Source organism: Hermetia illucens, chromosome 5 (genome assembly GCF_905115235.1).
Source record: "Hermetia illucens chromosome 5, iHerIll2.2.curated.20191125, whole genome shotgun sequence".
NCBI lineage: Eukaryota > Metazoa > Arthropoda > Insecta > Diptera > Stratiomyidae > Hermetia > Hermetia illucens.
This window is the reverse complement of record NC_051853.1, coordinates 61,928,961-61,942,491: the sequence shown is the minus strand read 5'-3', so window position 1 is coordinate 61,942,491 and position 13,531 is coordinate 61,928,961. Positions and strand designations below refer to the sequence as shown.

Here is a 13,531-nt window from a genome sequence, read left to right as displayed (position 1 = left end):
CAGGATGATCATCGAGGTGTATAAGGCTTCATCCTGCTGATTTGTTGGTAAAACTTCCGCACTTGGTGCGGTTGCTTTCTATACTTTTCTAGTTCACGGACTTGTTCGTTCCTCCAGGCTTCCTTTTTTCGTCTGTGAAGTCATTTCTCCGCTCGACGGAGTTCTTGATAAGCCTCTGCGCGTGCCCGTGTTCTTTGAGAATGCAACATTACTCGGTATGCGGCATTCTTCCGTTCCGTTGCTAGCTTACATTCAGCGTCAAACCAGCCGTTCCGACTTTACCTGGGGCTGGGGTCAAGTATGTTTGTGGCCGTATCAATGATAACGTTCTTCAGGTTGTTGTGAAGATCATTATAGGTGTTGCAGAGGTCTGTGTTGTGAATGGTTTCAGTATTCACTCTCACCTGATTGCCAGAGGCAATTGTAGGTGGTGTCGTAATTCAAGCTCGGAGCACAATGCCAACGAGAGTCCATATTGGCCTCCCTATATGGTCTTCCATTAATCAAGGCTGAGAGGTGGTGGCGTTCAATCAGCACGTGACCAATTTGGTTGAAAGTGGTCCCATCTGGAGAGGCCCATGTATGTTTGTGGACCGCTTTCCGCGCAAACCAGGTACTTCCAACAACCATTTCGTGCGATACTGCTATTTGAATGATCCGCAGTCCGTTATCATTTGTATTTTGGGAGCCAACGTATCGCTGGATACGGGCTCCGTCCCTACTTGACTGTTGAAATCTCCAAGATCATGATATCATACTTGGGACAGGCTTCGAGGGTCCGCTCAACTGCCTCGTAGAAGGTATCTCCGACTCTGGAGTGTCCTCTCCCGGGGCGTGAACGTTTATGAGGCTTATATTTCTAAACTTGCCTCGCGAATGCGGAGTGCATAGCCTTTCGCTTATATTTTCAAAGCCGATAATAGCAGGTTTCATGTTTTGGCTTACAAGAAACCTACTCTGAGCTCATAGTTTACTGGATGGCCGCTATAATATATGGTGTAGCGACTCTTCTCCAGGAAACCGGTCCCTGTCCATCTCATCTCTGGCAACGCTGTTACATCAGCCTTATATTGGGACAGGGTATCGGCTAGCTGCTCAGCAGCGCGTTATCATCAAATTAAATTTCGTTATCCAGGTATACAGTTAGTGCTTATAATACCTCTTTCAAATATGGCTCTTAATGGGCTACATCAGGACTTAAACCAGATAATCTTCTGCACCTGCAGATGAATGGCACCTCCGACTTTGTAATGGCATTATTCAAGGTTTCCTATCCTCATGACCTTGACACGGTTGCCTGACGCTCGTTTTGCCCGCAGGGAGTTTTTATCAAACTTTACAAATCGCAAAGAAATTTCCGTGTTGCCTGCCTCGACGATCAATATAAACTTTAGCTAATTTTCTAAAAATTAAGCTGTTATACTTCAATCTGCATAACCACTCTGGAATCTCCGCACTCCATCATCTACATTTTTTAAACTTGATGAATGATAATGTTTCGGATTCTGTGGTCCTCGAAAGGCACTCTGCCTTTCACTGCGACAGAGGCCACGTGGCTTTAGGTAGGGCAATTCATAGAGGTGTTTTAATCGCTTCGACAGATTATTGGAAATTCAACTGTCCTTCCCCCACTCTCCCCTTCATTGTTTGTAATGACTTTCATCTCGCTACATTCACTTGCCTTGACCTCCCCCTTCCAATAACTCTCTCTCCCCATTTGCCCTCATATGCATCCCCCTGGACACTTCCACTCTTTTTAAGTTCCACCTCACTTAAATTTCACTTTTGATTTCTAATCTCTCGCCCTTTTCCCAATTCAAGATGAAAAGAAGTCTGAAGCACGAAACAGGGAGAAATAAGTCTTCCGGAAACCACTCCGATTTCACTCACTTTGTAGCTATGCAGTTTCAGTTAAGTTCAGGAACGACTATTTGGTTAATGTCGAGGGCGCAACTTTAAACTCCTTTAAACTCACATTCGGAACAATCTCCTCCTCTGCTGACTTACCTCAATTGTTGTGTGCTTTATTTTATAATTACTTTTCTTCGGTGTAAAACTTCTCTCTTCCTTCTTCTTCCCGCGCTCGATTAAGTGCAGGCTGCGTGCAGTCGAGTACCTCATTTACAACCTTGATATCAATATTAGACTCGGCCTTGAGAGCGTTCCTAACTATTTTTGGTAAAAACCAAACAATACAGTTTCTTCACTCTGAATATAATTTTGAAGCCTCAAAGGTCACTATTTTTCTATCGTGTGGGAAGATGCCTTCATTATTCATACCCGAAACTGGTGGTTATGCACTCCCCGAGAATTACCTCTCTCTTTCACTCCTCTCTGTCTGTTCCAATACCCTCGAGTAATCTGCCAAGGACTGGTCACTTGTTCACTTTGTCACAAGACAAGTATGTCTTGTCCACTGCTACCAACGAGATGTCTAAATTCTCGATAGGAAGTACACATTATATTTATGGATTTCTCCAAAGCTTTTATGTCCATTAATCATACGATACTCTTGTCTAAACTCGCTTAACATTCCCCAGTCACGGATAACATGACTCTCTTTCTATCTCTCTGAACATTCCTGTGGCGTTTCTTCCGACGATTGCCTATCCCGTTCAATATTCCTCCTGCGGTGTACCGTAAGGATCCATTCGGGGCCACTACTGGTTTTATGCTTTAACAGCGGTGCCTGTTTGACGTCGATGACCTTAAGCTCTTTTCCACTAGCGCTTCCTTACTCGAATGTGTGTCTGTATAGTCGAATTTAGACACTCTGATTTGGTCTATAAATGGGTTGCCACTAAATGTTAGCAGATGTCATTCGACGTGCTATTCTTTCAGGTCCTTTGGACTCTATTTTCTCACTTTTTTGGCGTCCTCCCTTTAGAAACTTCCTCTTCTTCCTGGTCTGTTTTTTAGCCATCGATGCACAAGACTCCGGTATAGCTCACTATGGATTGTTCTGGTTCGTCCCAGTTTTCTCTTCGTTTGAGGATAATTTGACATCTTCTACCAAATGGAAGTTTGTCTTTCAGAAAATGAGAAGGTCTGATGCTGGTCTGGCTTATTGTGTGGAATGCCGCAATCAGTTAAAAATTGCTGGTCACAATATATGTAGCAAGCAGAACTATCGAATAATGTCTGCGGTACATACCGGTAAGCTGGGTATATCTCTGTGCAGAGCCAATGCTTGTATGCAAGGTTCTGATGAGTCGTGTTGCATATTATACCTGCCCATGTATTGCACCGGCTCCATCACAGTGCAAACAATAATGAGATGGGTCAAGGTTCGTAACCCCGAAGAATATATTCTTCACTGATCGTTCTTTATCCGCTCTTTCAAAATCAGCTTTCTATAAGCATGAGTGGAACGCACACGCAAAATCCTTCACCCTAGCAAGAAGATCCCCAGCATAGCCTGCTCGATATGCTGATATCGAAAAATGACTACCAGAGACAATTTACGGGTTTGCGATGCGATACCTCTCATCGACCGTTTCTGATTCGACTTTATCTTATTCAGATGACTGAAAGATTGGTCCTTCAAAGTAGGAGGAGTTAGTCCACGATCTGCAACGGCTGCATACAAGGAGCAAGTCAACTTGGTGGTGATGTTTTGGGGCAATGTCAATCACATTCCTCGATCCAACTTGATAGCCCTTCTGTCGTTTAGATAAAATCTTGTTCTTATCGGGGCCGCTTAAATTCTTCCATTAATAACAGGCTCTGTAAATTTGTAGAATGTCAAGCAAGTTATCGGTGTTGTGCCTACAGGGTCCAGTACCATATCTTTGTTTAGGACAATAGGTAATAATAGATAATTCCCATAGTGAGGCAGGACGTGAATTCCTCCGGCTGATTACACTATGTGCCAACCGTGTACTGAAAAGCCTCTAAAATATAGTTCATTCTTCGAGGTGCCTGTAATCTACTTAGCATGGCGGGCATGTAATGATGCGTCTAAAGTTGGCAAAAGGTTGAGATTGTATTCAACAGATAATCACCTTTTTGGTAATATCCCAAAGCCTTCACCGTCGCGACTGATATTCATCGATTTCCAAAAGTCTACGTGCATATTTTCCTCTATTAGATCTTTGTCCATCTCAGTGTTGATGTAGGGTACCCCATTAAGGGTGTCCTGTGCCCTTTTGCAGCCTTACAGAAAAATAAATAAGAAGTTCTGAATGGATTTTGTCTTTTAACGGCTTGTTACAGGCGTAGGTTACCCATCCTGGGCCAGAAATTTGATTTTAATCCGTTGTACGTTTTAAAATGTAGGACCTGATCGCTACTTTCGAAAAATATAGTCCAACGAAAACAAAGCGGAGTACCTACCTGATGGTGGTTACCACTATAAATGTTAAGCTTTTCATGAATATTCAATACGTACCTAGGAAGAGAAATGAAGATCAAAATATGGCAGCTGTTCCGTTCTTTAGAACATCTCATTAAGTGTGGCTCAGAAGCATTGTGGTAATTGAATAGAAGCTAATCGTTGAATAAGAAACTTTCCCTTTTATTCTCTTCTTTCATGAATGCTTTCCCTACTCCACACACGGAACTCTTTGGACTGCAACGTCGATCTCGTCGTTTCCAATCTATCCGAGCGATACTTCTTCATATATCCTTATGCATTCCTGTAGTATGCCAAAATCGATATCCACCATCCAGCCCGTGAATTCGGGGTAGAGTTCTACCGTTAAAACTCTTAACTTGCTTGATAATCAACTAAGATCAATTTCCGTAAAGGTAACTTTGCGTCCGAAAGTTAGTTTCAGCATCATTTAACTGAGATCGCAAATTGGCTAATTTAACTGCTCAAGCTCTCAACACTCCTTTCAATATCACTGACCGTTTTCCCTCATGTTCCATGCGTTTCTCTTCCTCGAGTTTGCACCCTCATTTGACTGAGATGCTTTGTAACTTAGTTTGTACTTACTTCTCTTCTGTGTTTAAACTCCTTTCTTCTAGGTGTAAACTGTTCTGCGTCTTTCTACTCCTTTCTTGGAAGAGGTGCTCATTTATAAGTTTGACTACAACATCGAATTTGATCTCGATGAGTTTTCTAACCTTTCCCTAGTTGACAGTAGTTAATACATCTACCTACCTCTATGCATAATTTTTAATCAAACTCTCGACGAATGCTACTTTTCACACCCTTGGAGAGGTCGCTTGATTATCTTTATTTTCAAAAACGGCGACCATTCTCTAGCTGTGAGCTACGGCCCAATTTTCTCTTCCTTTTCTTGTCCTAAATTCCTCAAGTATCTCTGAAGCATTTGATTTTGTCAACCAAAATGTACTCCTCTCCAAACTATCTCTACTTAACTTCCCTTCCTCCTCCATCTAAATGTCATCAAATTCTACTTTATGTGTTACTTGCTCAAATTCTGCCCAATATTCTTTGCCTTCTCTCTTGACGGACAACATCTGTCTATTTATTAACTGGGATCAGATATTAACAATCTCTACGTGTGATCAGGTTTTTGGCACCTTTTTTAATATCCTTTCCGATCTCCTCTTCTGTTTTGTCCCTTCTTCACTTATTTGACTTCGATCTTACCCAGCTTGATTCACCGCGGACATCCTTAATGATATCCGCCTGAAACAAACTTTGCGGAAGACGTTTCGGACTTCAAAGAATCATGCCGACGTTGCCTATTCCAAGGCTATGCGCTCCCCTATGAAATCGATGATTAAAATAGCGCATAAGAAATATTTGTTGAGCGTTGAGGCCGCCCTTGCCCGCGGTAATATCAAACCGTTTTGGCACCACACTCGCCATTCCCATCACTCCACCTAAACTTTCCCTTATTCCATCAACTTTGCTGATTGCACTGCCAACTTACCACAATAATCATGCGACCTTCTTTGTTCTTATTTCTCTTCCATGTTTACTCCCACAACTTCTACCTCTACGCCTCTTCTTGAGCCAGATTGCTCCGATTTGGCATTGTTTTTCTAACGCTTTCTTTAGCTGAGTTCTCCATAGGTAATCCAACACCAATGTCGGACCTAGTGTACATCGTCATCATCATCAACGGCGCGACAATCGGTATCCGGTCTAGGCCTGCCTTAATAAGGAACTCCAGACACCCCGGTTTCGCGCTGAGGTCCACCAATTCGATATCCCTACAAGCTGTCTGGCGTCCTGACCTACGCCATCGCTCCATCTCAGGTAGGGTCTGCCTCGTATTCTTTTTCAACCATAGATAATGCCCTTATAGCCTTTCCGGACTGAGTGACCCGCCCACCGTAACCTATTGAGCCGGATTTTATCCACAATTTGACGGTCATGGAATCGTCCATTCTCATATAATAATAATCGTTGGCGCAACAATCCATATTGGATCAGGGCCTTGAAGTGTGTTAGAGCACTTCATTCAAGACCAAAAAAATTCTTCGGAGGATTCTTCTCTCGAACGCGGCCAAAAATTCGCAATTTTTCTTGCTAAGAATCCAAGTCTCCGAGGAATACATGATGATTGGCAAGATCATAGTCTTGTACCGTAAGAGCTTTGATCCTATGGTGAGGCGTTTCGAGCGAAACAGTTTTTGTAAGCTGAAATAGGTTCTGTTGGCAGCCAACAACCATGCGCGGATTTCATCATCGTAGCTGTTATCGGTTGTGAGTTTCGACCCTAGATAGAAGAAATTATCAGCGATCTCAAAGTTGTAGTCTCCTATCTTTATTCTTCCCGTTTGACCAGTGAGGTTTGATGTTGTTGGTTGGGTGGTTTTTGGTGCTGACTTTGCCATCATATATTTTGTCTTGCCTCCTGGTCTACATAGGCTTCCTAACCTCTTCCTTCTAAACTGCAGAAAACACATTTCCCTTGTTCTGTGTATTATACTTTAGTTTAGAAGAATGCTACTTTCCTCATCTTTGGAAAGAGGCCCTTATCACCCCTAACCTCACTATTTGTACCGTCCCATCAATGTTCTTTTACTTTTCTCCAAAGTCCTCGAGAGATATGTCTATGACTGAGTGACCGCGCATTTTGATCACCTCATTCTGGAAGAACAGCATACTTTCGTGAAACATCGATCTACGTCTTTAAATCTTTTGGTCTTTATCAACTTCGCTGCTAAAAGCCTTACTTCACGACAGGAGGTACATGCTATTTATACCGATTTCACTAAAGTCTTCAATACTGTTGACTACGATGTTCTTCTTTCGAAATTTTCTTTACTCAACTTCCCCCCTCAATCATCTCTTGGCTTTCGTCCTACTTCTCAAATCGTTCTCGCGTTCTCTCGCATCCCGTTCCTCCTCAGCCTCTTCTGGTGTTCCGGAAAGTTCAATACTTGGCCCTCTACTATTCCTGTTTTTATCAGTGACCTCCGCTGCTTTCCCATCAATTGATGTTTGCTGTTTGCTGACGATCTTAAATTATCTGTTTCGTCTCCGCTGGACTGTGCTCTGTTTCATTCCAACCTTGATACTTTAGTTTGTTAGTGCTCGGTTAACAAGCTGACAATGAATGTCAGCAAATGCCACTGGCTGTGCTATTTACTTAGGCAGTTGAGCGGACTCTCGAAGCCTATTTCAAGTATGATATCAAAATCATATTTGGAGATTTCAACAGTCAAGTAGGGACGAAGCCCGTATTCAGGCGATACGTTGGCTCCCATAGCTTGCATAGAGATACCAACGATAACGGACTGCGGATTATTCAGTTAGCAGCATCGCACGAAATGGTAGTTGGAAGTACCTGGTTTGTTCGGAAAACGGTCCAAAAACATACAGACGGGACTACTTTCAACCAAATTGACTACGTGCTGATTGAACGCCGCCACATCTCAGCCTTGATGAATGTCGTAGCATATAAGGGGGCCAATATAGACTCGGACTCGTTGGCATAGTGCTCCCAGCTCGAATTACGACACCACCTACAATCCCCCCTAACAATCAGATGAGACTGAATACTGAAGCCATTCACAACGTGGCCCTCCGTAACACCTATAAGGGAGAAATGGATGCCGGAATAACCGCAGTCAACAGAGATCCTAGAGATGAAGCATCAACAAAGGATCTTCACAACTTCTCAAAAAAAGAAGAAGATACGGCCACAAACATGCTTGGCTCCAGTTGCAAAAAGAGTCAGGATGGCTGGTTTGACGATGAATGTAAGCTAGCAACGGAACGGAAGAATGCTGCATACCGTGTAATGCTGCATTCTCAAAGAACGCGGACACGCGCAGAGACTTATCACGAACTCCGTCGAGCGGGAAGCGACTTCACAGACGGAAGAAGGAAGTCGGGGAGAACCAACAAGTCTGTGAACTAGAAAAGTACAGGGAGCAACCACACCGCACGCGGAAGTTTTACGAACAAGTCAGCAGGACGAAGCCTTATACACCTCTATGTCCATTCTGCCGAGACAAAGAGGGAAATCTGATTTCCGACAGAATGGGCATATTGGAGCGATGGGTCGAGTACTTTTATGAACTACTGAACAACCAGAACAACGGCGAGTTGGAGGCCCCGCCAACTGAAAACGATGGACAAATACTTCCACCACCAAGTATAGAAGAAACAGTCCGTGCAATTCATCGGCCTAAAACGCATAAGTCGCCAGGAGCCGATGGAATAACATCCGAATTGGTTAAATAAGGAGGCGACCAATTACACCAAGTGATTCATCAACTGATGCTCAAAGTATGGTACAGCGAGTCAATGCTTGATGACTGGCAACGAGGCATTATCTGTCTCATACAAACGTCTCACCATAATGTGAAAGCTCTTACTGTACAAGGCAATGATCTTGCCAGTCCTCATATATTCCTCGGAGACTTGGGTTCTTAGCAAGAAGAATTGGGAACTCTTGGCCGCGTTCGAGAGAAGAATCCTTCAAAGAATTCTTGGCCCCCTACATGAGGATGGACGATTCCGTAGCCTACATAACGACGAAGTCTATGAGCGATACCATGACCGTCAGGTTGTGGATAAAATCCGGCTCAATAGGTTACGGTGGGCGGGTCACTTAATCCGTACGGATGAGGATGATCCAGCCCGGAAAGTCTATAAGGACAATATCTATGGTAGAAAAAGAAGACAAGACAGACCCTGCCTGAGATGCAGCGATGGTGTAGGTCAGGATGCCAGCCGGCTTCTAGGGATATCGAATTGGTGGACCTCGGCGCAAAACCGGGATGTCTGGAGTTCCTTATTAAGGCAGGCCTAGACCGGATACCGGTTGTTGCGCCGCCCCTTCTACTACTGATCTCTTTTCAAGATCTGGGTGTAATCTTCGTTTCAGTTCCTAATTTATTGACATTATCAAGCGAGCTTCCAAAATGTCTAGTTTTTCCTACGTTCCTCCTCAGAATTTACCTCAATTCAGCCCTCCTTCACACTTTTCAACTTCCTTGTCAGAAACATCCTTGAATATTGTTGTGTATTCTGGTCCCCCTTCCGCAACCGTAACTGTCGCGCTCATCAAGCTGTGTTACGTAAGTTCACCTGAACTCTCTTTTTCAAAAAGAATCTTTTCCAGGAGGACTATCCGTCACATCTCCGCACTCTCAATCTCCCTTCCCTACATCAATGGCGCATCTTCTTTGATATGGATGAATCGATATATCTGCCTTCACGGATATTATCTTCGGCTTTGTTTTCCGTGGCACCTGTAGCGCGGATAATTTCGAAGTTCGAAGCTTGATGGCTACTTTCACTCCCTGATCCCGATATTATGCCCGGTCTTACAGCGCCTTACAGCTTGGTTCCTCTGAATCTATTCTTAGTTTTAAGTGTAAAATAAGTTATTCGTTTTCTCCCCCCGCTGAGGACAATAAGTGATTGGAAATCTTCTGTGCATTGTTCCTTTAAATGAATCTAATATGTTAGATATTCCCACCTCATAGCTTTACATGTGCTTCATTAACAGCGCAAGCTTTTCATCAGATCAAAGCCTGTTTTTCCTTTGAATACGTATGGGTTCAAATATTTCTGAAGAGGTGGACAGGAAGGACTCAATCGAATATTTCATTAAATATTTGATAAGCAATGATTCCAGGTAGTCGAATATTCACAAGGGACTCCAAGCAAGTGCGGTACGTGGAAATTCTCTAGAAATTATTCTTGTTGAATTCCCAATTGACTCTAGTCTGTCTGCAATTCTTTAGCTATCTCTGGCAGACTAAGAAGCATGGCTGAGTTATTTCAGAAGAAAAGATAGCCAGGTCGAGTGCCTGTTTTTCCGCGTCATATATAGCACCTTAATAGTTTCTTAAGAAGCCCTTAGAGGCCAAGTCGACGACAGCATCCATTATTTGTCATTTGAAAGAAGAAAGGAGATAACTTTGCCGCATTTATAAGAAAATTCTATGCTATCGCATATTACGAAGGCAAGAAGTTGCAGATACTAAGGGTGCCTCGACTGACTTTGAAAGGGAAAAAGATAGTTATCTTTTATCGAAAATTATTCTTAGTTTTGTAAATGGGATCAATTGATAGTTTGCGCAATATATCTGGCACCATTAGAAATGGAAGATGCTTATGATTTTAGTGATTGCGTATCTTTTGCTGAAGATGAACACCTGTAGTTGCTGGACGTTCCTCCCAAATCTTTTTCAGCCTTCCCAGCACCCCTTGCAACAAGCGATGAGAAATGGCTCGTTAGAGGATGAATGAATAGCATAACCATAAATAGAAATTAGACCTGATCCACTCAAGATGATGCACTTGCATTTTACTGTTGCAATGGTACTGTTGCTCAATGACGTGCAATGATTCTTGTGTTGTGCGTACAATTCCCCGGCGATAGATGATGATGGTCTTTAGAATCTGTGGTCGCTTACTGAGGAAGTCCGCTCATGGTAGTCCCCTAGGTCGCTTCGAGTGTGATATGGAATGGCTTAGCATAGCATAGTGCTTGTACGGTATGATGGCTATCGAACGGACACACACACGGTCGGCCTTCCTCCTTCTGCAGAAGTGGAAAAACAGTTCCACTTGACTTGTAGGGCAATGGGAAATCTTGCTCTGGATATTTATTCGTATTTTGTTGTACTCGATTAACGGTCTTCCCATGGGCTGATCAATGGGCTGTGCTGTAAACAATCAACGTACATGAAGTACTGTTAAGATACATTGAATCCGACGAGGATTCATGGAGATGATGGTACAATGCTGCTGCGTTGTTATGGTTGTGTTGTTATTCAGTGATTGAGGGGAATTCCTTAGAGTTGGGTCTTGAAGGTAGATTCGGTTGGAATGTCATGGAACAAATTAGAACGATAGTTATGGCTTTGCACTTAGATGACCATCTGTTGAGAAGATGCATCTAATTTGATGGCTATCTAGTTTTGGTCTGGTAAAAATTGGGTGTATTCCTTTTGTGATATCTAACACCTTGGGTATCATCCAATCATTGGTGTTTATCAAAGTACATATGTAGGATAGGCGTTTGGTCAGGATTACAGCAAAAATCTGACAAATTCCACCACTTTTGGCAAGGAGTACCCTACGATCTTTTCCAAAGAATTCAAGTTTGTTCATATTCTTCCTCATTACTACTTTAATATGCATATATGGATTATGATTGGTTTTTGGAATGTACGCACACTCCTCGACAATGGTCCTCAGAACGCTCGTTTTCTCTAACTTGAGCTGTAATTTTGGCAATACAAACTAGACATTTTAGTCCTAAGTGAAGTAAGATGCTAGGACTTTGGAGAGTGCTTCGCTTCCTATTGTGACAATGTGCTTTTGTATTCTGGAAAGTCTACTAGTAGAAGAACCGAATCCGATGTCGGGTTGTTTTCGACAGCTACTTGCGAGCCCGTTTCTGACAGACTTCTAACTGCTAGATTTCGGTCCAGGTTAAGGAGCATCACAATTTTCCTATACTATGCACCAACGGAGACTTCCGATGTAGTGGAGAAGGATGCTTTCGGCGAGCAATTAAAAGCGGTTCAGGGGAAGTTTCCTAAAGGTGATCACAATGATCGTGATGGGCGATCTAAATACCAAGGCGGGATCACACCTTGCTCGAACACGTGATGGGGCTGCACGGTTTTTGCAACTACAACGGCAATGATGGGAGGTTTGTGGATTTCTGCAACTTCTATCGTCTCGTCATTAGTGGCATACTGTTCGAACACAAAATCTGCCATAAGGTCAGTTGGATTTCAACGGACCGTCGCCGAGCAATCAGATCGACCACTTAGCGATCAGCGGTAGATTTAGGGGTTGTCTTCTAAATGTTTGCAACAAAAGAGGTGTTGACATCAGCCTCGAAAGGGAACAGCTTCTGACGGTCGCTTACGTTCGTCTGCGTTGTGCGTTCGTCAGTTCTCGCAGGATTGGGGAGCTGTGATCTCCTAAGTTCAACATCGACCGCTTGTACGGCCAAGCTGTCGCTTGACAGTGCGAGAACTATCTTGCTGATCGAATGGCGGATTTACTGAGTAATGCATCTGAGAATATCGTTCAGCCTAGGGCCGCCATAAAAAATGCTCTTTTCTCCTATGGTGCACAGGTCGTCGGCCACGTCCCGAAGGGGCGTCATACGATCTGGCTGACTGCGGAGTCGTGGAAGCGGATCGATGAACAGAAGTTGAGCCCAGTGTAAGCCGTCACAAGAGAGAATTTGCTATTGCGCTGGTCGGGGAAGCGGAAGAGCCGCAGATCGCAATGATTTCAGAACTGTACAAAGCATCACGAAAGGGCTTAGCTCCTGTGAAGGATGTGAACTTTCGACTTCTCATCCACAATGCTGTACAACTGAAGAGGTGAAAAAAACACTTCACTAGGGTCCTTAATCTGAATGAAATGGCTAATTGCTGTAACATGCGAATAAGGACTGTTCCTCCAAGCAGACGGGAAATCATTTCGGCCAACAATGCACTCACTCAACAATGCGGAACCTTTCCCAGGTAGTAGAAGTAGAGGATGATCGTCAAGATTCCAAAAAAGGGCACCCGTTTTGCGTGTGAAAATTTGAGGGGTATCTGAGTGCTCACTGTTGACGCAAAGATAACAGCTAAAATAATCTTCAAATACAGCAAAGGATATCTTGGAACCTTGGTCGGCGTCTTTCCGCTCCGGATCCTCCTGCATCGGCCATATCAAGACCCTATGGATCACTTTGGAACAGCGCTGGAATTTGGATCTTCGCAGCACTTGCCTTTCATCGATTTCGAGAAAGCTTTCAATAGCTTGAACAGGGAGTGCATCCTGAGTACTCCACATAGGAGGGGTATTCCGGAGAAAATAATAGCTATTATTAGAGTGACATATGATAGGGCAAAATGTGTGCTGCAATAATGTAAAATCTGGGGGGACTTTGAGGTCGGAAGCGGAGTCCGTCAAGGTTGTATCCTGTCGCCGATATTATTTCTTTTTGTTAGCGGTGATGTTCTCCATGCTGCCATGTCCGAGGGACACCTCGATTACGCTGATGTTTGCTTTGTCACCGGATCATGGACCTTGGCGAAATAGTCCTGGATTTGGAGTGGAGTTGGACTGAAGATAAACGTCAACAAAATCAAGGTTCTTAGTCTGATAGGTAATCGCACTCTTCCT

The 13,531-nt window shown here is 43.5% G+C and overlaps 1 protein-coding gene across 1 annotated transcript in view; it reads left to right on the top strand.

Annotated features, from left to right (window-relative positions):
* Positions 1-13,531, top strand: part of LOC119656513 (MICAL-like protein 1) — a 322,282-nt gene that overhangs the window by 111,667 nt on the left and 197,084 nt on the right. The gene's annotated exons all lie outside the window — the stretch shown is intronic.